We start from the raw sequence: 24383 nt of genomic DNA, 5'->3' as shown, positions 1-24383 counted from the left end.
TGGACACGTGTTTCGAGGTTGTTACCTCTCATCAGCAGGGAATAGGCATGTGTGTCGGGTTGCTGCGTAGGCTGCCAAAATTATTTTCTCAGGTCCGGTACCACTCATGGCACGCAGGTGCGTAACCATGAGCTCGTCAGCCACACCGGCTCAAGGGAGCCTGAATATAAACAAAAATCCAATTGGTCGCACTCTGCTCATCCTACCAGTGTGTTACCCCAAAGCATAGTGGTCCATGAAGTAAGCATCAGCGAGTGCATCTTTGCCAGAGTCTTAAGCAAAAATCAATTTCGCGTTGGCCATCCCTGGACACGTGTTTCGAGGTTGTTACCTCTCATCAGCAGGGAATAGGCATGTGTGTCGGGTTGCTGCGTAGGCTGGCAAAAATGTTTTCTCAGGTCCGGTACCACTCGTGGCACGCAGGTGCTTAACCATGAGCTCGTCAGCCCCACTGGCTCAAGGGAGCCTGAATATAAACAAAAATCCAATTGGTCGCACACTGCTCGTCCTACCAGCGTGTTACCCCAAAGCATAGTGGTCCATGAAGTAAGCATCAGCGAGTGCGCCTCTGCCAGAGTCTTAAGCAAAAATCAATGTCGCGTTGGCCATCCCTGGACATGTGTTTCTAGGTTGTTACCTCTCATCAGCAGGGAATAGGCATGTGTGTCGGGTTGGTGCGTAGGCTGCCAAAAAAAATTCTCAGGTGCGGTACCACTCGTGGCACGCAGGTGCGTAACCATGAGCTCGTCAGCCCCACTGGCTCAAGGGAGCCTGAATATAAACAAAAGTCCAATTGGTCGCACACTGCTCGTCCTACCAGCGTGTTACCCCAAAGCATAGTGGTCCATGAAGTAAGCATTAGCGAGTGCACCTCTGCCAGAGTCTTAAGCAAAAATCAATGTCGCGTTGGCCATCCCTGGACACGTGTTTCTAGGTTGTTACCTCTCATCAGCAGGGAATAGGCATGTGTGTCGGGTTGCGGCGTAGGCTGCCAAAAAAAATTTCTCAGGTCCGGTACCACTCGTGGCACGCAGGTGCGTAACCATGAGCTCGTCAGCCCCACCGGCTCAAGGGAGCCTGAATATAAACAAAAGTCCAATTGGTCGCACACTGCTCGTCCTACCAGCGTGTTACCCCAAAGCATAGTGGTCTATGAAGTAAGCATCAGCGAGTGCACCTCTGCCAGAGTCTTAAGCAAAAATCAATTTCGCGTTGGCCATCCCTGGACACGTGTTTCGAGGTTGTTACCTCTCATCAGCAGGGAATAGGCATTTGTGTCGGGTTGCTGCGTAGGCTGGCAAAAATGTTTTCTCAGGTCCGGTACCACTCGTGGCACGCAGGTGCTTAACCATGAGCTCGTCAGCCCCACCGGCTCAAGGAAGCCTGAATATAAACAAAAATCCAATTGGTCGCACACTGCTCGTCCTACCAGCGTGTTACCCCAAAGCATAGTGGTCCATGAAGTAAGCATCAACGAGTGCGCCTCTGCCAGAGTCTTAAGCAAAAATCAATGTCGCGTTGGCCATCCCTGGACACGTGTTTCTAGGTTGTTACCTCTCATCAGCAGGGAATAGGCATGTGTGTCGGGTTGCGGCGTAGGCTGCCCAAAAAAATTTCTCAGGTCCGGTACCACTCGTGGCACGCAGGTGCGTAACCATGAGCTCGTCTGCCCCACCGGCTCAAGGGAGCCTGAATATAAACAAAGTCCAATTGGTCGCACACTGCTCGTCCTACCAGCGTGTTACCCCAAAGCATAGTGGTCCATGAAGTAAGCATCAGCGAGTGCGCCTCTGCCAGAGTCTTAAGCAAAAATCAATGTCGCGTTGGCCATCCCTGGACACGTGTTTCGAGGTTGTTACCTCTCATCAGCAGGGAATAGGCATGTGTGTCGGGTTGCTGCGTAGGCTGCCAAAATTATTTTCTCAGGTCCGGTACCACTCGTGGCACGCAGGTGCGTAACCATGAGCTCGTCAGCCCCACCGGCTCAAGGGAGCCTGAATATAAACAAAAATCCAATTGGTCGCACAGTGCTCGTCCTACCAGCGTGTTACCCCAAAGCATAGTGGTCCATGAAGTAAGCATCAGCGAGTGCGCCTCTGCCAGAGTCTTAAGCAAAAATCAATGTCGCGTTGACCATCCCTGGACATGTGTTTCGAGGTTGTTACCTCTCATCAGAAGGGAATAGGCATGTGTGTCGGGTTGCTGCGTAGGCTGACAAAAAATTTTTCTCAGGTCCGGTACCACTCGTGGCACGCAGGTGCGTAACCATGAGCTTGTCAGCCCCACAGGCTCAAGGGAGCCTGAATATAAACAAAAATCCAATTGGTCGCACACTGCTCGTCCTACCAGCGTGTTACCCCAAAGCATAGTGGTCCATAATGCTTTGGGGTAACACGCTGGTAGGACGAGCAGTGTGCGACCAATTGAATTTGTGTTAATATTCAGGCTCCCTTGAGCCGGTGGGGCTGACGAGCTCATGGTTACGCACCTGAATGCCACGAGCGGTACTGGACCTGAGAACAATTTTTGGCAGCCTACGCAGCAACCCTACACACATGCCTATTCCCTTCTGACGAGAGGTAATAACCTCGAAACACGTGTCCAGGGATGGCCAACGCGACTTTAATTTTGCTTAATACTCTGGCAGAGGCGCACTCGCTGATGCTGACTTCATGGACCATAATGCTTTGGGGTAACACGCTGGTAGGACGAGCAGTGTGCGACCAATTGGATTTGTGTTAATATTCAGGCTCCCTTGAGCCGGTGGGGCTGACGAGCTCATGGTTACGCACCTGAATGCGACGAGCGGTACTAGACCTGAGAACAATTTTTGGCAGCCTACGCAGCATCCCTACACACATGCCTATTCCCTGCTGACGAGAGGTAATTACCTCGAAACACGTGTCCAGGGATGGCCAATGCGACTTTAATTTTGCTTAATACTCTGGCAGAGGAGCACTCGCTGATGCTGACTTCATGGACCATAATGCTTTGGGGTAACACGCTGGTAGGACGAGCAGTGTGCGACCAATTGGATTTGTGTTAATATTCAGGCTCCCTTGAGCGGGTGGGGCTGACGAGCTCATGGTTACGCACCTGAATGCCGCGAGCGGTACTGGACCTGAGAACAATTTTTGGCAGCCTACGCAGCAACCCTACACACATGCCTATTCCCTGCTGACGAGAGGTAATAACCTCGAAACACGTGTCCAGGGAGGGCCAACGTGACTTTAATTTTGCTTAATACTCTGGCAGAGGCACACTCGCTGATGCTGACTTCATGGACCATAATGCTTTGGGGTAACACGCTGGTAGGACGAGCAGTGTGCGACCAATTGGATTTGTGTTAATATTCAGGCTCCCTTGAGTCGGTGGGGCTGACGAGCTCATGGTTACGCACGTGAATGCGACGAGCGGTACTGGACCTGAGAACAATTTTTGGCAGCCTACGCAGCAACCCTACACACATGCCTATTCCCTGCTGACGAGAGGTAATTACCTCGAAACACGTGTCCAGGGATGGCCAATGCGACTTTAATTTTGCTTAATACTCTGGCAGAGGAGCACTCGCTGATGCTGACTTCATGGACCATAATGCTTTGGGGTAACACGCTGGTAGGACGAGCAGTGTGCGACCAATTAGATTTGTAATAAAACAATATTTTTGTGGTAAATTATCTGACATATAACCTGTTCCACTCTTCATTCCACGTCCTACATTCCCAATTCTCCAACATGGCCAATAATGTGATGGGCTTATGTGGCACTAAACCTTGGAGTTGCACCTTGAAAATGAAGGACTAGAGTGTATGTAGAGCCACAGTGGTGTTACAGTTTTGGTGGGTAGTAGGATTGTTCTGTCTGAGGATGGCACAGTTAGAGTTAGTGGGGTTGATAGGATGACACTAGTGCACAGTGAAGGAAGTGACCCGATCAGGGCCACTCGGGTCACAACTGACCACCTCTCAGCCTTCCAGGCCAAATGAAGAATCAGAGAAAACAGTGTAGAATATACACCAATAATCATTTATTGTACACGCTGAGAGCGGGTCCCTGTCTGCACGGTCTCGAGAGAGTGTTACAGAGGGAATTAAGAAACTATAAACATAAAGATACATTATATGCATTGCATGGCCAACTGATAACACACCCACAGTTGAATTTTCCAAACAGATGTGGATAAACAGCATAAAGATAACAAAAGAAACCTTCTACTCTCCTATCTTACACAGATCAGAAAATCTTCAAGGCCGTTCCACCCTGTGCTGCGATTAAAATGCCAGACAGGTGGGAGAGGGAAAGCTTTGTACTGGCACTAACAGTTCTTTGATGCAGAATCAAAACTTAGCAAGTAGCATTTCTCGGAATCCAGCAGTAATAGTTCCGACCAGCAAGAAAATTGCTTCTAAAGGAAAATGGCGTAGCGAATGCTAACTTATACATGGCATTAAAAAGCATCAGCAGCATAATCTAACAACAGGGGTGGATAAGGTATGATATGTTCAAACCATGACCATGCCTGAACCGATAAAGGTGTATTTTTTTAGATTACACGGTTCAATTTTAATTGTTGAAAGTTGACATTGTTTTTCTGCAGTTCTCTTGGGCAAACAGTATTTGGGGAGGGGTTTGAAATCATTTAATAGTTGATTTTCTTTCGAGGAGGCTTTCCAAAGTATGACCACATGGTTTTTTTGTGGGCCATCTAGTCTGCAATAGTTCAGTTTCATCACTGTGGTTTTAGTCCATGCATTTTTTAAATAGGTATTTTATTGGGTGCACCAACTCCACATGTGTTTAAATTACATGTGCTAAAAAACATGTACTAAATTGCCTGGGCACTTCATGTAGTGTCACTGCATTTCTCTTGCAATTTGACACACAATGCTGATTATCCCCAGAAGGTGTGAAAACAAAAAGACATAGGGTGAACTGTAAACCTCAAAAATAATGGCACACTGTAAAACAAACATGAGTATCACTAAAATAAAGGGAGATGCATTGTATTTGTACCATCACCCTGCAACCACTTCACAAATGTACAGACATGTTGTTTTTTAAAAAAAAGATTTTTATTAAGCAGAGCTTTCAGAAAAGACAATACATATTTACACATTAAGTCAAAAAAGAAAGAAAAGTGGTTTCCCTTAAATACAGTCCGACAAAAATCATTGATTAGTATATCTCATTATACAACTTGTTAAACAAAATTCAAGAAGTTTAAAAACCTTGATTTCGAATCGTTAACCAAACAAGATTACTTTTATCATCCCTCAAATTTGACATTCAACAAGATATTTCCAAGTCAAAGAAAATGTTTTAATTGCCCCCACTCTTTAGCATAAAGCTTCTTCGAATTTTTCTGTACGCTTCATTTTATTAAGCCATTTCTCAAACAAAGGTACTTCCTGTGATCTCCAGTTTTGTAAGATTAAAGAGCGAGCCACCAACATTGAAACAGCTAGCAAAAAAACCTCAGATTTTGACAATATGACCTCCCAACTGGTTATACCAAACAGGACAGCTTCTGCTATTGGAGCGTACGGCTTTTGGATCGCCCGACTAAAGTACCCCAAAATCTTTTCCCAAAAACTCTCAGTTTAAGGGCAGGTAAAAAAATATGTGCCTCTATCCCCCTTCTGAAGGGGTGAGACAGCGAAAACACCTATTTTCGACCTCAGGATAGATTCTATTTAGGGCCTTTGGTGTATAGTAGGCCATCCAGTGAGAAAGAAACGCCATTCTTTTAAAGTTGGAAGCTCTAAGGGTCTTATTTCCTGTGCTGACATGTTGGCAAATGTCATTTATCTTAAGAGTGGTCTCAAGAAGTTTTAGTCCTTTGTGTTTCTTATGTCCTAGGCGAACTTTGCTTTTGGGTGTAGGAAGGTGGTAATATTAAGTGGTGTGGCTGGGAGGTCTAATCATGTAATATTGACATAATACCCAAAAGTGGACATTGGATTCACACTAGCAATCCTTCTCTCAGTCCTGGTGTGGCAAAGAGCAGACAGGCTTACTTAGAGGAACATTAGTAAAGCATTTTCTAGTACCAACATTGACAATAAGATAAGTAAATTGATATGACTCAAAAGAAATCTGACACAATTTTATAGAAATGGAGCCTATTTTCCTAATAAATTCAGACACCAAATGAAGTCAACACAAGGCAGATAACTGGAGTTACCAATTTTAAAGTGTTCATGAAATGAATACTGTGCAGAGCTGTCAAACTTTACTATTGTGGTCAATGGGGAAAATTGCAGGTGACACTCGGTCACTTGCAGGGTGAGTTCAACTGAACCTACTTGGAGTAAAGGTCTTGCGGGTCTGCAGACCAAGCCTCAGCAGTTAGAACAATTTTACCTTGCCCAAGGAGTCTGGGTGCAGAGGTGACTTGGCTGTCCTTAGTGCAGAACGGGAGACGAGGGAGCTGCCAAAAACAACACTTGACAAAACGATACTTGCAGGTTGAGGTCAGGGTAGTACCTTGGCAGTGAAACTTTGAAGGGGCCCTGGACCAGGAATCACAAGACTGAACAGCTCTGCCTAGCTCAGGTATCGGGTGCAGAGGTGTAACTGGCGATCTGCAGTGCTGAACGAGACTGCAGGTGCTGACTTTACCAGTTGTGCCAAAGAAGCCTTCTCTGCAATGCAAGAACTCAACAACTGCGCCACGAAGTGGACGGGGATGATGCAGAAGGGTCCCTCCACATGGGTCATCTAGTCAAGCTGTTAGTAGTCAGCTTGACCACTAACAAGCCTTGGTCCCAGCAAAGATCATGGCCGGGTTAATCTTCTTCCAGCAGTCCTGAGAATGCTGTTGAAGTTTGAGGCTCTGAGAGGTTCAGGTATATACCTCCAAGAAGACACCTGGCTGGTTACTTTTTGGCTGGTCCATAACAGAGCTTGGTGGTCAGTCCTTCTTCGTAACATGGAAGAGTGGTTTGTGCCTGCACATTGCAGGGGACTAGTACCTCTAGCCCTAGGGGGTCCTGGTGAGGTCTTTGGGTCTCAGAGGGGTTCTCCGAACTTTTGGAACTGGTCTCTTCTTTGTGGAGTCCTGCCTTGAGCTGACACAGCCTCTTCTTTGTCCTCTTCTTCAGAGCGGATCTGAAGTTCTGGTGTCAGGGGTTCCCCTTAAATCCTGGAATAAGGTAGGGGGTGTTTTAGGGATGTGAGGGCTAGTAGCCAATAGGCTACTAGTCCTGCAGCTAATCTGCCCGTGAGGTGACCACATCCGTGGGGTGTATGTGATGCACTGCAAAACATCAAATTCCCCCTTCGGCACAGACCAACTACCTCGGCATCCAATTCACTCACATACATTCATTGGTGGGGCCCATAACACCAATATACTTACTCTCGGTTGACCTGTTTTCTGAGGGAAAATACGTTTCTCAACACTGACATGAGAGGAATACCTTTACTTTACCCTAAACACATTGACATTAAACCCAAGATATCCCTGCCATAGGGAGATAGATCATTTAGTTGAATTGGTAATTGATGATTAACTCGTCTAACTTTGCTCTATCACTTTTCTCTTAATCTTCTTCTTCAAATAATCAACACAACACATTTGTCAATTAATCAATTATTCTTTATCTAAGAAATATTGAAAGAAATGTTAGAAATAATCATTAGCATTTCAGAGCATCATATTTAGCTATTCTGGCTAAAGTCGTCCTCTAAGTCAGTGAGTCAAAGAGAATTTATTCAGCAAAGTTTAGGCCGCAATTCAGTCTCTCATAGATTCAGGATAACAGCTGTCCAGCAGTGTCACCATCCTCTCTGTCAGCATAACGTCAGGAAATCGAGTTCGTCAAGAAGAGCAAGCCGATGACAGTTCAATTCCCTACCTACTTTTATAATGGAAATGTGAGAGAACATGCCGTGGTCAAAACAACCACTGGTATAGAACCCTATCTATCTTCTGTACTTAACCCACATGAAAGATTTTTAATGACCCGTTTTAGATTTGGTCTTATCCACTTTTTATTAGCAGTGCCAGAGGGTTTTACTGATAAACTTAGTGATAAAGGGCCCTGTGGCTGCGATCATAGATCTCCACAGGATACCCTTCACTTTATATTATTATGCTCTTTTTATGCCGGGCCACGGAGACAGTATCTGAAAGATCTGCTTAAGAAACTTAAGTTTAAACATGTAAGGGTGGCATTACTGTTTTTAAAAATGTCTACTGATCACTTTACATTATTCTGTGTTGTAAACTTTTTGAAGGCAGCAATGAGATTACGAAAAACTAGAGGAGTTGTCTATTAATCCATTGTAATGAACTTGAAGATTGTGTATTGCATTGACTGGTTGGGAGGTTCTTCTTTTAAATGTAATGCTCTTATGATTTAATTTTAAATCGAAATAAAGCTTATTGAACTAACTGAACTAACTATAATGGAAATAATGTCAAAAAGTATCAAGATCGGGGTTTAGAGAGTTCTTATTGGTCAATTTTGACTTAAGAGGTACAGTTCTCAGGGTGTCAGATAATGAAGTCATCCAACTTGCTTATTCCGGCTTTTAAATCAAGCATTGTCCTTTCTTTTGGATGGGTTCCCGGAACGACCTTGGAGGGTACATGTTCTCCCGGGGTCAGGTCCAGGCCACTGTTGCTGGCGGTGACGCATGCGCACTTCACCCAGAACCTCGTGTTGTCAGGGCAGTCACGTTTAACGTCTCGTTCAGCCACCTTGTTTAGGCCGAAATGGTCAACTTAAGCTAAAGAAACACAAAAACGTAATTAAAACATAGAAATTGCTAATAAAATGTTATCCCCTTGCTAATACCCATATGTGTGTGTATTTATCTAGCAGAAGCAACACTCAGAGCGGTTTATACTCACTGAATGAAGCACAAATCACAAATACATCACCTAAAGCAACATATAACATATAATATTCTAATTTTCTACTATAATATGCGCACACAAGTTAAGTCACAATTAATATAGCCATGCAAAGTGCAATTCCCACGTATAATTCTCTTGTTAATATAGTTGGTGAGTTATCGCTTCAAACAAATTAATATTATTACAATTAATTGATTATTCGTATTAATATAAACATGCAGAATGGGGGGGGGGTATACAAAATGTTGCACTACCCGCTCCAGCATATGTCACCAAAGTACCCAGAACCCTTTATTTTTAGGAGTTTTCAAGATGGTACGGGCCATCCTCGAGTTGCAGCTAGCCTTTGGGGGGTGTATGCCTCCTGAATACCTAATTTCCCACCTTCCCGAAAACAAGAGTACCTGGGGGCAAGGGGGGGACAAGTCACTTACATATAAGAGGCGGTGAAGTCTTTCAGGCTCACTGCCCTGATGGGTCATTCGCTAGTCATCCTGGGAGGGTGGAGGTGTGACCTCCTTTCTGCCCAGGCCTTTGTTTAACATCCTCTGGGAGTGATAGCACTTGCCCGCAGTAGGTCAGCCTTCTGTCTTGGTGACAAATGTCTCAGAAAGCCCACCATGGCAACCTCTGAGGATGCCACCTGGGTGCATGCCGTCTCATCTTCAACATGAGAATTGTGTCAGGGGTGAAAAAGCACGAAGTGTTACCAAATACAACTAAATTCGGTGATACCATCGTGGAGCTGGGTATCTCGGTTTTGACCGGGAGCCAGTCCACATTAGCCTCTCTACCATTGTTCACTTACAGTAACTTTAATGGTAAGGTTAATGTAGAAGCACATATGGCTGTACATATAAACCTTCACCAATTGAGATAATGCACCTTACCTCCTGGGCTTTAGGTGGCCTACCTTAGGTGTGACTTATATGCCTTAAGGTGGTGAGGTGACTCTGCCCTATATGGTGTGGGCAGAGTCTTATTTGAGCAGAGAAGCTGCTTGTGCATGCTGAGGTAGCAGCCCTGCAGACTCTACTTTTATTCATGGCACTCAGGGTGGCACATAAAGCGCTGCAGCCCTGATGACCCATTTAACACCCTTGCCCTGGGAACCACTGGTACCATATACTATGGACTTACAAGAGGGTTAAAGTACCTTGCCAATTGGGTGCCCCAATTCACATTACCTTTTGAGGGAAAAGTGCTGGCACTGGGGCCTGGGTACCAGGGCACTTCCCGTTCTAAAACCACAGCATGTAACGCAAAAAGTGGGGGGGTGACCTTCCAAAAAGGGTACTTTCCTACAATGGCCATTTTTTCTTTTTTCATCTAAGGGCAGTTAAATAGGCTGCTAGCCTTCAATGAACAGCAAGAAAGGGCATGTTTACCGACTTCCTCAACCAGAGTGAACATGCGTAGATGTGCAGTGTAAGAGCGCCGAGGTTTGCCACATTTGCTTGTAACTGGGACAATATTCAATCAGCAGATTCACTCCAGCAACAGTCTCTCTTTGTGCACAAGTGAAATCTTAAAAATGGCCCTAAAGAATTTGGGAAACTCACAAATCCAGGCCCAGATCGACTTATGTTCATGCAGAGCTGTGTGAACAGTGTTCACTGAATGGGAAAAAATTCAACAGCACCAGATTTAGCAAGAGTCAGACGCTGATGATGTCATTGGCAATTTAGATAGATGTGTACTCGAGGAAGACCTTCCAGTAATACTTCAGTGAAAGAAGAGCTGGGGAAGCAATTCCTTAGATCATGTGCAGAATATTTCAGAGGAGTAAATGGCTATTGTTTTTCCATGTATGATGCAGTGTTCTCACAATAAAGAATCTTTCTTGAGGCCATTTCTTGAATCTTTCACCCTCTTGTGGCCATTTGTGGTGGTGCCACAAGGCACCTGCCAGCAATGCCTTTGATCTAGCACACACCCTTCCTATTCTTCCCCACACACATTTCTCCATCGGGTGTCCAATATCTTAGAATCATAATCCTAGTCTGATACTCGCACACAACACATTGAGACATTCATTCATGTAGATAGCACAAGTGACTAGCAGTCACATACGTAGGCGGGTTATTTTTTTAAAATAAATTCTGTACACTGAACTTGTTTTATTGCTGTTGGTTAAAGGTGTGTGTGGTTCTTATTCCAAAACATAGGAGACTCGTGTTTCTCTGTTGGAGTTTATTGTAGACAAAATTATTTTAAATAAGCCCTTTCTGTCTGACAGGAGATTGTCAGTTCCTGGCACAATGGAGTGGACGAGAGGTGCTAAGAGGATGCTAACAGCGAGCAGCTAATATCTGCAAGAAGGAGTAGGACTTTGGTATCTCCTGATCTATCACTAATGTCCTCTCTTTAATGACAGCTGAAAAGTGCAGAATATGCTGAAGGTGGCTGTGTCCATGGCCCTAGCTGAAAGGGAGAAGTTCAAATTCAAGAAATCCAGAAGTTCGAAATCCAGTAGCACAGCTTCTGGAGCTGGAATGTCTCACCCAGAGTCTGCGTTGCCTAGCAACTCTTCTTCAGGGAAATACATCTTCAGAGAGGAGGTTCCTGAGTTGTTGGTGCTTATCAGGAGCAATCTTTGGTTCCCTCTGTTGTCCGCCCCAGAGGATGAGGAGGGGTTGTTTCTTCTGTGTGACAAACCTCTGTCTTTTGCTGTGCCATGCCACTACACAAAAAGGATCAGAGTGTTGATCTTTTTTTTTTTTAACAACACTTTTTATTAATCAAGTAGGCAAGGGCTGCAGGCCCCTGACAAACCAGGGGAACTGCCACATAGCAAATAGCAACAACACTTGACATTTTGTCGTATATAGGAACAATGGAGAGCTATTCATACAACATCTATCAAGAAAACCCACCCCCTCCCTTCCCAACGCCCAACCCCCTCCCCCCGACCGCACCACCGCCAGACACCACCAGAACCATCGCTATACAGTTAGTATGCAGTACCACGCTTGGCATTCAAGTAGGCCCCAAATCTCCCCCCGCAGGGACCGGTGCAAGTAAAATGCCCCTATAATCAGCCCACCGCTTCCAAATCTTGAAGTGTTTCCGAGGGCACCCACGCGCCCTAAAGATCGGTAACTCCAGACCCATATTGAAATCCAGACCCCGTTTCCAAACATTGAGAGAGGGAGCCACCGGGGACTTCCACGCACGAGCTAAATCCCGCTTGGCTGTCGTTAGGCCCAGAAGCAGCAAGTGGCGCTTATAAATATTGCCCCCAATATCAGCCATAACATGGAGCAACGCCAATCGGGGGTCTACAGGGAGATCCCAGCCCAACACTTCGGATAAGCACCCCAACACTCTCCCCCAAAACCTATACACTGCAGGGCAGTGCCAGACCGTGTGCACCAAAGACCCCACCTCTCGTCCACACCTAAGGCAGTCCGGGGAGGCAATAAGACCCGCCCGCCACAGCCACTGTCGCGTGTAATAGGTCCTGTGCAAATACCGAAATTGGACGAGACGCAGGCGGATCGCTATACAGGCCTCACGGGGGGAGGCCAGCGCCTCCCTCCAGTCCGTCTCGTCCAACGGCCCGACATCCGTCTCCCACCGTTCCCGCAGACCCTGCAGGGATGGGGCCCCATGAATCACCAAGGACCGATATATTTTAGAAACTTTCTTCTCCTGGAGATCCCCCATAAACACCTGAGCCTCAAGGGGACTGTATTCAGGAATGGATTGGAGACCCTCCAGTCTAGGGGCGAGGGCGTGGCGCAGCTGGAGGTATTTAAAGAACTGCGTCCGTGGCATTTGATACTCTTGCTGTAAGACCTCAAAGGATTTCATCACACAGCCCTGAACCACCGATCCCAACGTAGAGACACCAATTCTGTCCCAGTCCCTGAATCCAGAGAGGGTCGCCAACTGGGGGAGGAGCCCGCTCTGCCACAACGGGGTCTCCCGGGTAAGCCTACCCCACCAGCCAATATGACGCAGAGCCCGGCTCCACACCCGAAACACCACTTGAGTGACCGGTGGCAGTGCCGCCTGCAACGCAGTCGCGTAGAGTAGGGTATGCACTGTATGCGGGTCCATGAGGCGCCTCTCCACCGCATATGCCGGGTCCCCCCTATCTCCATACCACCATTCATTGAGGACCAATAAATGGGAGGCGTAATAATAGGATAAGATATCGGAGGTAGCCAGTCCCCCATCGTACACGGACAAAAAGTAAACCTTCAGCGACACCCTGGCCAAGCCCCCTTCCCACATAAAGTGACTCAGCACCGCATTGACCTTCCGAAACCAACTGAGAGAAATCTCATAGGGGTGGTTTTGGAGCTGGTAGAGAAGTCGAGGCAGCGCCACCATCTTAAAGATGGCAGAACGGCCACAGATGGTGAGAGGCATGCGCGCCCAGAGCTTAACATCACGACATACTTTCTCCCACACTGGCACCACATTGCGCTCCCAGGCAATCGTCGGTACGTCGGACAAAAAGACCCCCAGATAGTGCAGCCCTCTGGCCGCAATCCGCAGAGACGCCGTCCACTCACCCTGCACGTCACGACCGCCCAGCACCCACAGGGTGGATTTCCGCGGGTTCATGTATAGCCCGGACGTCTCCCCAAAGACCTGCATCATGCGAAGCAGCCGCGGTCCGGTTCTACAGGAGATCCGACAGGAAGAACAACACGTCGTCGGCATATAGGGCAATGCGATCCGAGATTCCATGTTCCCACTCAAACCCCGTGTATTGCGCATCCATACGAACCCACGCGGCCAGTGGCTCCATGGCCAGGGCAAATAGGTATGGCGAGAGGGGGCACCCCTGTCGCGTCCCCCGGTTGACCGGGAATCGCGCCGAGGCTGCCCCCGCCACCCGAACCGAGGCTGTAAGATCGGTATACAAGAGTGTTGATCTTTGATGACCAGAAGGACATTGAGTGTTCGAATGTACCTATATTTTTGTGGACACTTTGCACCCTGAGAGGAACAGAAGGAGTGCTCTCGCACAATCTAAAGGTGGACTCAAATGTGCCACTTTGGTTGGTCATACTACTACCGATCCAGAGGACTGTTTTCCTATAAACTCCATGAACTAAAAAGGTCGACAGTGCTCTGAAAAAAGCATTTGCATCTGAAAATGTGTGCTTTAAAGCAGGCAGCCACACAATCGCTGATATGGGACCTTGAGAGCCTTTCTGTTGCTATTCAAGAAGACACTGATGTTTCACACCTCTTAGTGCAGATGAAAGAGGAGGCTACGTTTCTAGCTGATGTATCTTAGGACATGTTGGAGTCATCTTCGATTTCGGCAGCAGCAACTGTTTTGGACAGATGAACTTTGGTAAAGGGAATGGAAACCTGATGTGTCAAAAAAATCATTACTCCTAAAGATTTCCTATGATGGCAAGAAATTATTTAGCGAGCAGACGGAGGCTATGATATAGATATTCGTTAGTTCTGCTTAACAAATGTACACATTACTTATAGTTACATTATTCCATGTTTAGCGTGTTTGTAGGTGACTGCATAAATAAATAAATCTTTTATCATAACTATCTACAATTGCTTTACTATTGAATTACAAACAAAAAGCACACAAATAAATTAATTTAAAGTACAGCAACACTTGAAAGTCTGAGTTTATTAAATACAGCTTTAATCTACATATATTACCTTCCTTATACATATATACCTTCCATGTAATTATGTATCTTTATATTTATTACTTTGCTTCTACTTCAGCATATCCAATGCACTGCTATATATCTCACCCAATGTCTCACAATATGTAATCGAACTCCACTCTGATTCATATCAAACCTCATTCTGCTACTCTCTCCAATGCACTATCCTATTTCTCACCCTCTACCTCTCTCAATATATCCTCTACTTCAACTCTCTGACTCATCTCAAACCTCATTCTAGTAATCTTTCCAATACACTACCCTATTTCTCACCCTATAACTCTCTCAGTTTATCTTCTACCCCCACTCTCTCACTCATCCCAAACCCCATAACACTAATATGATCCCCAAATAACCCTTTCTAGGCTTTTCCCTCCACTACCCTTCCTTACACCAGCTCATCCCTCTTTTTACTATTCAGATCTCCCAAACAAGCCTTTCTAATCCCTTCCCTCTGACTCTTCTCACTCCAAACCCCCTCCTATTGCTATGAACTCCCCAAAAAAACAATTCTGTATCCTTTCCTCTTTTATCCCTTCACTACTCCTTTTCAATCCAAAGAACAGCCTAACATGTCCACCGCTCAAATTAATGTAATATTTTCCTATACTAATTCTTCTCTAATCCTGTTTTGGGTTCCACAGTAGCATGGTACCCCCCAAAAAGCACTTTAACAACTCATCAGGGGTAGCAAGCCCTATATAAATACAAACCCTTCACTCTGTTATCCCTCCTCTTTATTTTTTTCAATACAAATAACAAACTCACATGTCACCCCTCAAATTAAGTTCATATTCCCCTATACCAATCCACACTAATCCTGTTTGGGTTCCGGAGTAGCGGGCTACCTGCTGAAAAACACTTCAACACCTCATTAGGGGTAGCAAGCACCATATAAATGCAAACCCTCCCTTCTTCTATCCCTCCACTGTCCTTTTTCAATCGAAATAACAGACTAACATGTCCACCGATCGAATAATTTCATATTTGCCTAGACTAATTTACTGCTAATCCTTTTTGGGTTCCGGAGTAGCATGCTACTAGCTGAAAAGCAATTACACACCTCATCAGGGGTAGCAAGAGCTATATAAATGCAAACCCTTCCCTAGTCTATCCCTCCACTATCCTTTTTAATCCAAATAAAATTCACCCCTAATCCCTTTTGGGTTTTGTAGTAGTATGCTAATAGTCGAAAAAGCACTTTGACGCCTCGTCAGGGGTAGTAAGCGCTATATAAATGCAATACAATTACAATCACAAAGATCTTTAAGGACAGATAGCATGCCCTACCATACAAAGGGAATTTTTCCAGGGCCAATGAAGCCTGGAATCTGTATTCTTATGAATCATCTAAAAAGGATTCCAAATCTTCTTTGACCAGGGCAAAGAGGTTACAGATTCAGAAATCAAGCAGAAAAGTTGATTTACACGTCCCACCTGGAGGATCCAGATGAGAATCCTGATTATTGCCATGAAGCTTCTTCAGAGGCAGTGGGTGGGAGGATTCAAAAGTTGTTTGACGCTTGGTGTTAGAAATTGGGTTTCTGGTTGGCTAGGGTATGCACCTAAGCCAGGCAGAATCCATTACTCTAGCCAGGGCAAGTAAGTCGCACACCAAAGATAACCTGTGCTCACCCCGATAGCTTAGCAGAAAACATTCAGGCTTATCCCCAGAGGCAATGTGTAAAGCGTTTGTGCAACACACTCACAACAGTAACACAATGAATACACCACAAAAGAGGCTCAACACAGGATTAAAAAAAATACCTTGTATATTGTGCACATATAATAGACCAACATTACATAGTTCATAAATACTGCATATACTATGCCAATCCTGAGCTCATACTCATTGTTCTGACAATGCAAGGTAAAAATGACCCATAATAGAACAACAGGGCATGAAATGTAGCAGATTTTGAAAGGAAACACATGAATCATAAATTCTGTGGAGCGTATGCAAATCAGGGGAAATGCATGAATCATACAATATCACCATCACTACATGGTTGTATGACTAAACCCAGCAGGCATTTACCCCACACACCTTTACAAGTCAGTCAGTTACCCCACAGACTTTAATACACAAGTCATTGCTCTAGGGGACCCTGGACTTTGGAATAGTATCAATTAATATTCCAACTCCAGTCTGCACAACAGTAGGGAAGGTGTTGGACTTACAAATCCAACACCAGTCCAACCACGCACTCTCTACAGCAAGTCGTTATAATGACTTGCATGCTAAAGTAACGTGTGGCAATGTCACATGCGTGGTACCAACCTCGTTGTAAAGGCTGGTCGTTGTGAAGACTGCAGAGTAAATTATGTTTCCCTCACTACATGGATCACCAAATCTCACCAGATGCACAGAGTGCAATGCGTCTGCACTCCTATTAGGCTTTATGAGGTAATCAGGCTTTAAACGGAGGCCATAGTAGCTCCTGTGTGCCTCTTACAGTGACTACAGTAGTTAAGGCAGTCTTCCTCAATGAACAAGCAGTGGCCCTTCGTTGAAGTCTCACCCCATGTGGCAACGATCAATAAATGCCTCCAAGGAACGGTAGCAGCAATCAGGTCCCTTCTGATAAGGCGAGATACCAGGGCTTTAAGTGGGCCAGGTCTGTCCGGGTCTGAGCACCGGCAGTTATTTTCAGGGGGTCTCGCAACGGGTCTCTATCGGGCTCTATTTTCTGTGCAAAAATAAGACTATGTCGACTCTTTTTTTAATACATACGTGGCAATTTGCTAGCTGGTGCGAACTCTTTTTATCATGACGCCTATCTCCATAATCCACAATACGGCTGCAGCATGCACGTGCGGTGTGTCTCCATTGACACCCCCCCTGCACTTGGGAGAGCAGGGCCGGTTCTATGATTTGCAGGGCCCTGAGACAAGAGGGAATGTGCGTGGCCCCTCTAATTTACTTAAGTGACCCCTTGCAAAGAAACCATTCAGAGACACTGCGGGAGGTCCATTGTATAGTATTTTAGCACCCCCACAGTTTTAACTTTCAGTCCACAAGCAATTCTCACACCTTCAGCCGAATGGGTGTAAGAATTGCTTGTGGGCTGAGAGTTAACACTGTGGGGGCACTAAAATACTGTACAATAGGCCTCCCGCAGTGTCTCTGAATGGTCTTCTTGCAATTGGGACAAAAGAAAGCGTCTCCCTCCCCTAGGCCTCCAGACACCATACCTGAGAGGCCCAGGGAGGGGACCCTCCCATGGACCCTAATTGCAAGGAGACAGGGAAACAACAGGGCACACGATCGGTGCGGGCCCCATGCTGGTAGGCTGAGTGCTAGGCCCTGGGCAGCTGCCCAAGCTTCCCATGCCTAGCGCTGGCCCTGTGGGAGAGAGAAAGCAGGCAGCGAGCAGCCCACTGTGGCTCCTCTGGGTACATGTCACATTCCAGCTTCAATTATACTAGTATGAAAAACTAATAGTGCGAGGTGAAATATAAATATATTATCAAGCTTTGTTAATTAGGTGATTATGGGGAAGAGAAATGGTGGTACGGATCACATAAGCACGCAGTATATCGGTTTTATGAAGTAAATATTGTCTAACCTGTTTATTATAATTATTATTGTTCCATTACTACTGCTATTATTAATATTATCATCATCGCGAATAATAATATTTGTTGATAACGATGAAAACAAAATTGCAATAAAAAGTTATTCATTTAAAAGAATGACAATGTAATAGTACTGATGCAAATAAATAGCATAGTTTTTATGTTGATTCTGCATGGCGAGTAAAGTAGGGAGTGCTCTAATCTGTGTTTACAGGCCCAGCTGGGTTGTGGTAGATGTGATTTGAGGTGTATGGCAGGCTGTACTGAAGTAAATGTGCTTCGACAACCTGTGTCACAATTCTACCTGCATTGAGGTTAGGTGGAACATATTGTGTAATGTCTATGTTTGTGTATGCTGCAGTTGTTCTCTGAGGAGTCCTAGAGCTGACGGCTTGTCAGAGCAGAGGGACTGCTACACTAGTTATCTTTATTTAGACCACGCCCCTACTTAGATAGGCCACACCCCTTTAAGGTTTGCCCCGCCCCTTTTAGAGCACCCCCAGGTTTTTTTCCCACTTTAGGCCCTGCGAGAGATACAGTGAGAATCCCCGGGGCAGCCGAATCTGACTCTTTCAAAAGCCGGTGCACTCCCCTTAGGAGGAATATGCTCACACCAGTGAGAGTGAAGACGGTAGGCTGGGTACAACTGAGGAGGTCACAGGGACTGCTTGGGTTTGGTCTGGAACCACACACTGCTGCAGCTGCGGGCCGAAGAATACTTGACCAATCACGCCCCCCAACGGTGAGGCAGCCGTGTGCTGTGGTTGGGACGGCTCGGTCTAAAAGAAACTTTCCCAGATAGGCACTGCTGAGGCAGCACACTCTGACAACCTCTCTAAGCAGGGTTTCCCTTTGGTGCAGTGATTGCGGCAGCCCGGCTCCCACACTGGGTTTTAGAGAAGTGATGTAGTGCTACACGTGCTGGGGGACACAGCAATCTTCCACATGGGCTGTCTGTTGACTGAAATGGCACTTCTCCGCGATGGCCATAGTGTCATAGTACCCAGCAGCGCTCAGCTTCTCTCTTGACTTCGGTGCGAAACGTGAACCAACCCCCTGGTCTCGCAGTTTAAGAGGGCATGGGGATAGTAATTTTTGGCACACACTGATTCTTCCTGCTTGGTTCACAGAAGCAAACAAAAACTAATTGGTGCTCCCCAGACGCTCATGGCACAGATAAGTCAGCAGTTATAAAGCTCTCATCATGCGCTAAATGTGTGGAACTGACCCAGGGGCAGGGGTTCCATGAGAACACTAGGGACACAATACAGGGCGGCAGGAAAGCCCATCGAGGCAGGTAGAATGCAGAGACTGCGGTTTCTCCTCACACCACCACAGTGCCTAGGTAGTCCAAAGTCAGGGAGCTACTGACAGCAGATCAACACGCAGAAAAGTAATTCAGTGAGTCCTTAATGCCACCCACAAGTAACAGGCAGGAGGACAACAGCAGAGGAACAGTCTAGATGAGTCCTTTGTGCAGCGCAGAGATCCTTCTGACGGAAGTTCAATCCCTGTTCCCAAGAGTGCTCTAAAAACATGGGTCAGAGCTCCTGTTTTTATAAGTGCACAACACCAACTTTCAACTCAGCCCTGGCTCCAGATGTATAGTAGGTAGTAAATCAGCCCTTTGTGTGAGGGCAGCACACAGGCTATGCAAATGCTTACTTCTTTGACCTTGACTATCTGTTTCCAAATTCTGTTTATCCCTGCCTCTAACTAAGTTGCTTCTAACTGCCTCTGCTATGACTCTCTGTACTACTACTAGTAGTACTATTACTATTATTACTCTGTCTGTAGCGAAGCTTGCACAGTTGCCCACTCTTTATAGAAGGTTTTCTTTGGAATAATAAAACTCTGATTGACCAATAGCTCTAGCCATTGTGTCCTGTCCTTTGGGTTGTTCTCTTCAAGTCTTCTCTATGTTGAGGTTTTGACAATTACCACAAACAAAATAGCCAACCAGATATTTGACTAGTATTTTTGATCGGATAGTACATGATACTACTATTGTCTAGTGATTCTGCAGAGCCACATACAGAACTATGCACAACAAAATAGGATGTTGTTGATGGGAGGTTGGACCTTACTGATCACACCTCAGTCCGAAGAACCCACGATCCCCTGACCGACTAGCTATAGTGTCTCACATTAGGGTCCCACTCCCGACCCCCCCCACGAAGAAGATACACAATGTTGATGATGACTGAGATAGACAACCCAGAACATAATAATACTATTTTTCTCACTCACTTGTGTAAGTCCACCCCACCACACCAAATACCACAGAGTCTATGTGTAAGGTTTATTTGAAACAAGTATCAAACTCTGTACATCGATAATATGAAATTTAATTTACTACAGCCATAGTCAATAAGCCAGCAAAAAGCCTAAGATTAAAACAGTAAACATTTAGACCCCTCACCGTAGAACGTAGAAATACTGGTTACATCATCTTGCATCATAATATGCTCTGTAAATCTCTGGTTTGTATAAGGGAATCTTCCTCCTATTATATGAGAAAAATGCTGCGCGTTAGCCGTTAGATAGTATACTGGTGAATGCAAGCATTTTGCAGTCATGGCAAAAAGTGTAACATGTATGTGATGGCTAAGCAATATGGACTAAACAAACTCAATAAGTGGGTTGTTTTTCGACCTCTTCACTTGTACGCAACAGTCAAGTGGCCTCAATGGCGTCTACTGCACATGTCAATAAGCTGGCAGGTATAATTAAATATGCGCCAAAAGAGTAGTAGTCGACATGATGAATCTAAAAGGGTTACACATGGCTCAGGCTAACTTTCAAAAGAGTAGAGTAGGACTAGATGACCCTAGGAACCATATCACTACTAGTGTCTGATTACTGACTGTACTTACTGTCTAGTGCTGATGTATTTTGTATTAACTTTTTTTTCAATGTTCCAAGTGAACACTTAAAATAGGGGGAGGTGTCCAGCCATCTAAAAATGTGTGATGTTTTTTTCTAGGCACACTGCCATCCACCAGTGCCGGCGGGGCCAGCGGCGATGCGGCCATTCCGGAGGGGGCAGGCGAACTGGCGGCACCAGCAGGAGAGACAGGGGGGAAGCCAGCAGCAGTGGCCGGCGGCGGTAAGTTATATTCATTACTTCTTGACATTACTACTAGATGGAAGTGAGTTCACTATTTCACTGTACTATGCGACTTATTAAGTTGTAGTGAACATTATACAACGGTTGAAGAAGACACCCTTTACTTAGCATTAGCAGCGTGAGTTGAGTAACCAATGGCCTCTTCTATTTGACTCCAAAATCAGCTGTGAAGGTTTTATGGAGAAGACAAACTCAGATCAGATGACCTTGATGGATGTGTTGAACAAAGAGGTAAAGAACTAAGGGTGGAAGGACGGGCGAGATAAATAATATGACTGACTGGCAGAGAAGGATATGCTGTTGGAAGCATGCATAGGTGGCTGATAGTAATCAGATCAGATGCATGGGTTGTTGAAGGATGGGTGGAAGGTGAAAGAGAATGCCTGCCTGGGTGGGCGACACAGTATGGGTGGATAGTGCTAGATAGCAAGAATCACCGTTGTTTGGTTCAAATTCAAACTCAAAGTCAAGGCAAGCAAGGAAGGAGCGGAAGCATGGGTGGTTGTTGGTGAAACCAACTAAGCATGAGATATATAAAAAAGAAGGATAAACATTTACTTTAATGGATGTATGCCTGGATGTACTATAGGGGTGGGCGGAATTTGCGTAATCGCGTTACGCAAATCTCCGTGAAACGGTAAAAAATCTCCGCGAACACGCAGAAATTCCGCGAACACGCGGAATTGCTTGTTCGCGATGCTTTTTTCCTGTTCACAATCGCTGTTTGCGTGCTCGGGGAGAAATATCTCGCGAACACGCATTTTGAGAACGCGAACAAGCAAAAAATTTCGCAAAGTCGCGGAAAGCAGAATTTTGGACAATTTTGCGTTCTACGCGGAACGCGAAATTACCCAAATTCCGCAAATTCCGCGATCGGAACAGAATTTACTGCCCAGGCCTAATGTACTATCATCAATAGACAGTATAGGTGGAAAGTGTCACTGGAGATTCTTACTTTGAAGAAAATGTAAAAGAAACTGCGCGACAGTAGCAAAGCGCAGGGGAATATAGGTAGTATTATCAGAATACAGTAGACTTGCAGTAGTTTGCAAGCATGCCATATATATTTATATATATATATAAAAATTTTGCGAGGATTCGTCAACCGGCGCCAAAGTTATTCAAAATAGAATTTTTAGATTTCCTATGGAAACACGGTCCTAACTATAACTATCTACTGGTGACCGCCAGTAGATAATATATATTATCAAGCGGAAGCCCCTTCCTCCCACTCTGGGGACCACTCCCTACCTATTAATATTAATGTATTTTTGTTACTTTGTTTCCGTGCTGCTTCATGCCCACAGCCAGTGTTTGATTTAAAAGATCTGCCGATTTTGTAACACGCAAACCGATAGATGCAGTACCCCTCACTGAGTTATTTTTAATTGTCATAATAGTACTGTCAGTCTCTCCTCCTAGTCCATACCTCCCACCAAACTTATCTTACCTGTGATTGATGATGAAGTTCGGCACACTGATGGCTGCATGGTTGGTTTCCCAAATTAAGGGAGAAGATGCCATTATTGTGGTGGTAGTAGTAGACACTGGCAATAGCATTTGAAAAAATAAAGAGAAAGTCACTTGACTGAGAGACTGTGGGAGGAGTAGTAGAACAGAACACAAAGTAAACTACAGCATGGGTGGGCAAGCAGAGGAAGATCCTTGCCCTGCCTTAGTTGAAATTCAATTAGTGTTGCTTTCACCACATCTGCCCCAGCAAGCGTGTGATCAATTGTTGGTGTACATTTAATGTAGTCATCACATCACACCTCAATATAAATCACACAGCCCGGGGGAAGAAGGTTAGGGATTGATAAATGGATGGGAAGTGGGGTTTTGGGAAAGGTTTGAGAAAGAAAAACAGACAGTATGCATGGACACAACAAAAGTAAAACACAATCTTGTAAGACGACCATGATCCATTATCAAAGAAATCAAAGTATAAAGTGAGAAAAAACAAATGCATGCATGCTGAGGAAGAGAACTTGATGGTTAATGATAATGAGTTGTACTTACTATAACTACTATTACCCAATGAGACAGTACAGGGAAGAAATTGAAATTTGCCTTGCCTGTCTGCCGCCCTCAGAGCTCAGACCGAACCAAATTACATGTTGTGCCGGGCTTACTTTTATTTTTCAAGCTAGCAAAACAAATTAAAAAATAGTTGTAGGGATCAATTACCAAACAAACCACAACACACAGTCGTAATGATTGAAGAGAAAAAAGCAATCAAATAAATTTAAAGACGAATGATAAATGATACTAAAGTTACTGTATTATCCTGGTCCAAATGTGGAATTGCATCATTCTCGTCATTCCTCTTGGTCCTCCCTTCCATGGACACTCCGCACATCAATCTTGGGTACCACTGCCTGCCTGATGCGGATTGGTAAGGTAAGTGTGAGTCGTTTCTCCCACTATAGCACAGGTTAAAGGCCGGCCTGTAAGTGTAGATGGAAAAACAAACGGGGTATTGAAAAATTACTGCATTTAAAACAATAAACTCAATTACAGTGGAGTGCAAGACGAGAAGACAAGACTCTGGAGAGAACACTTTCAGACTGAGGCAGCTTGGATAGGATACATAGTGTCTACTCTACAGCATTAAGCTACAACAACAACAGACAGGACTCAGGAGCCAGCACAGCCACAGAACAGGAGAACCGCGGCACAGGCCAGGCACCCTACCCCTTACTTACATTTTGACCGAGCCAGAGAAATGTCATATGCACTGCAGCAACCTAGCATTTTCCAAATGAAGTGACTAAATCAATGCGACACTGTCCCTCATACCACTACACTCTACTCCAGTCCACACCACTACACGGACATCTAGCCTAGGTCTGCTGTGATTCTTGTTCAAACTGTTTACCTTTTAAGTCAGCCCATGAAACTCAGTTATTGCATCAATTTTCTCCGATCCAACTGACTGTGTGCAAAGATAGTATGCTCAGCAGCATCATGATGATGACCGTGTGGTACGTATTCTCCAACACCAACTCAGTCTGTAGTGACTGATTAAGTTTATAATATATTCCATATTACAAAATTGCAGCGGATATTGGCCGGCACCTGCAGTGGTAGGAGTACAATGTGGTTATTATTAAACAACAAGGAAACATTAACTGTCACCACACCT

This window comes from Triturus cristatus, chromosome 7, assembly GCF_964204655.1.
Source record: "Triturus cristatus chromosome 7, aTriCri1.1, whole genome shotgun sequence".
Taxonomy (NCBI): domain Eukaryota; kingdom Metazoa; phylum Chordata; class Amphibia; order Caudata; family Salamandridae; genus Triturus; species Triturus cristatus.
Note: the sequence above shows the minus strand (reverse complement) of the source record.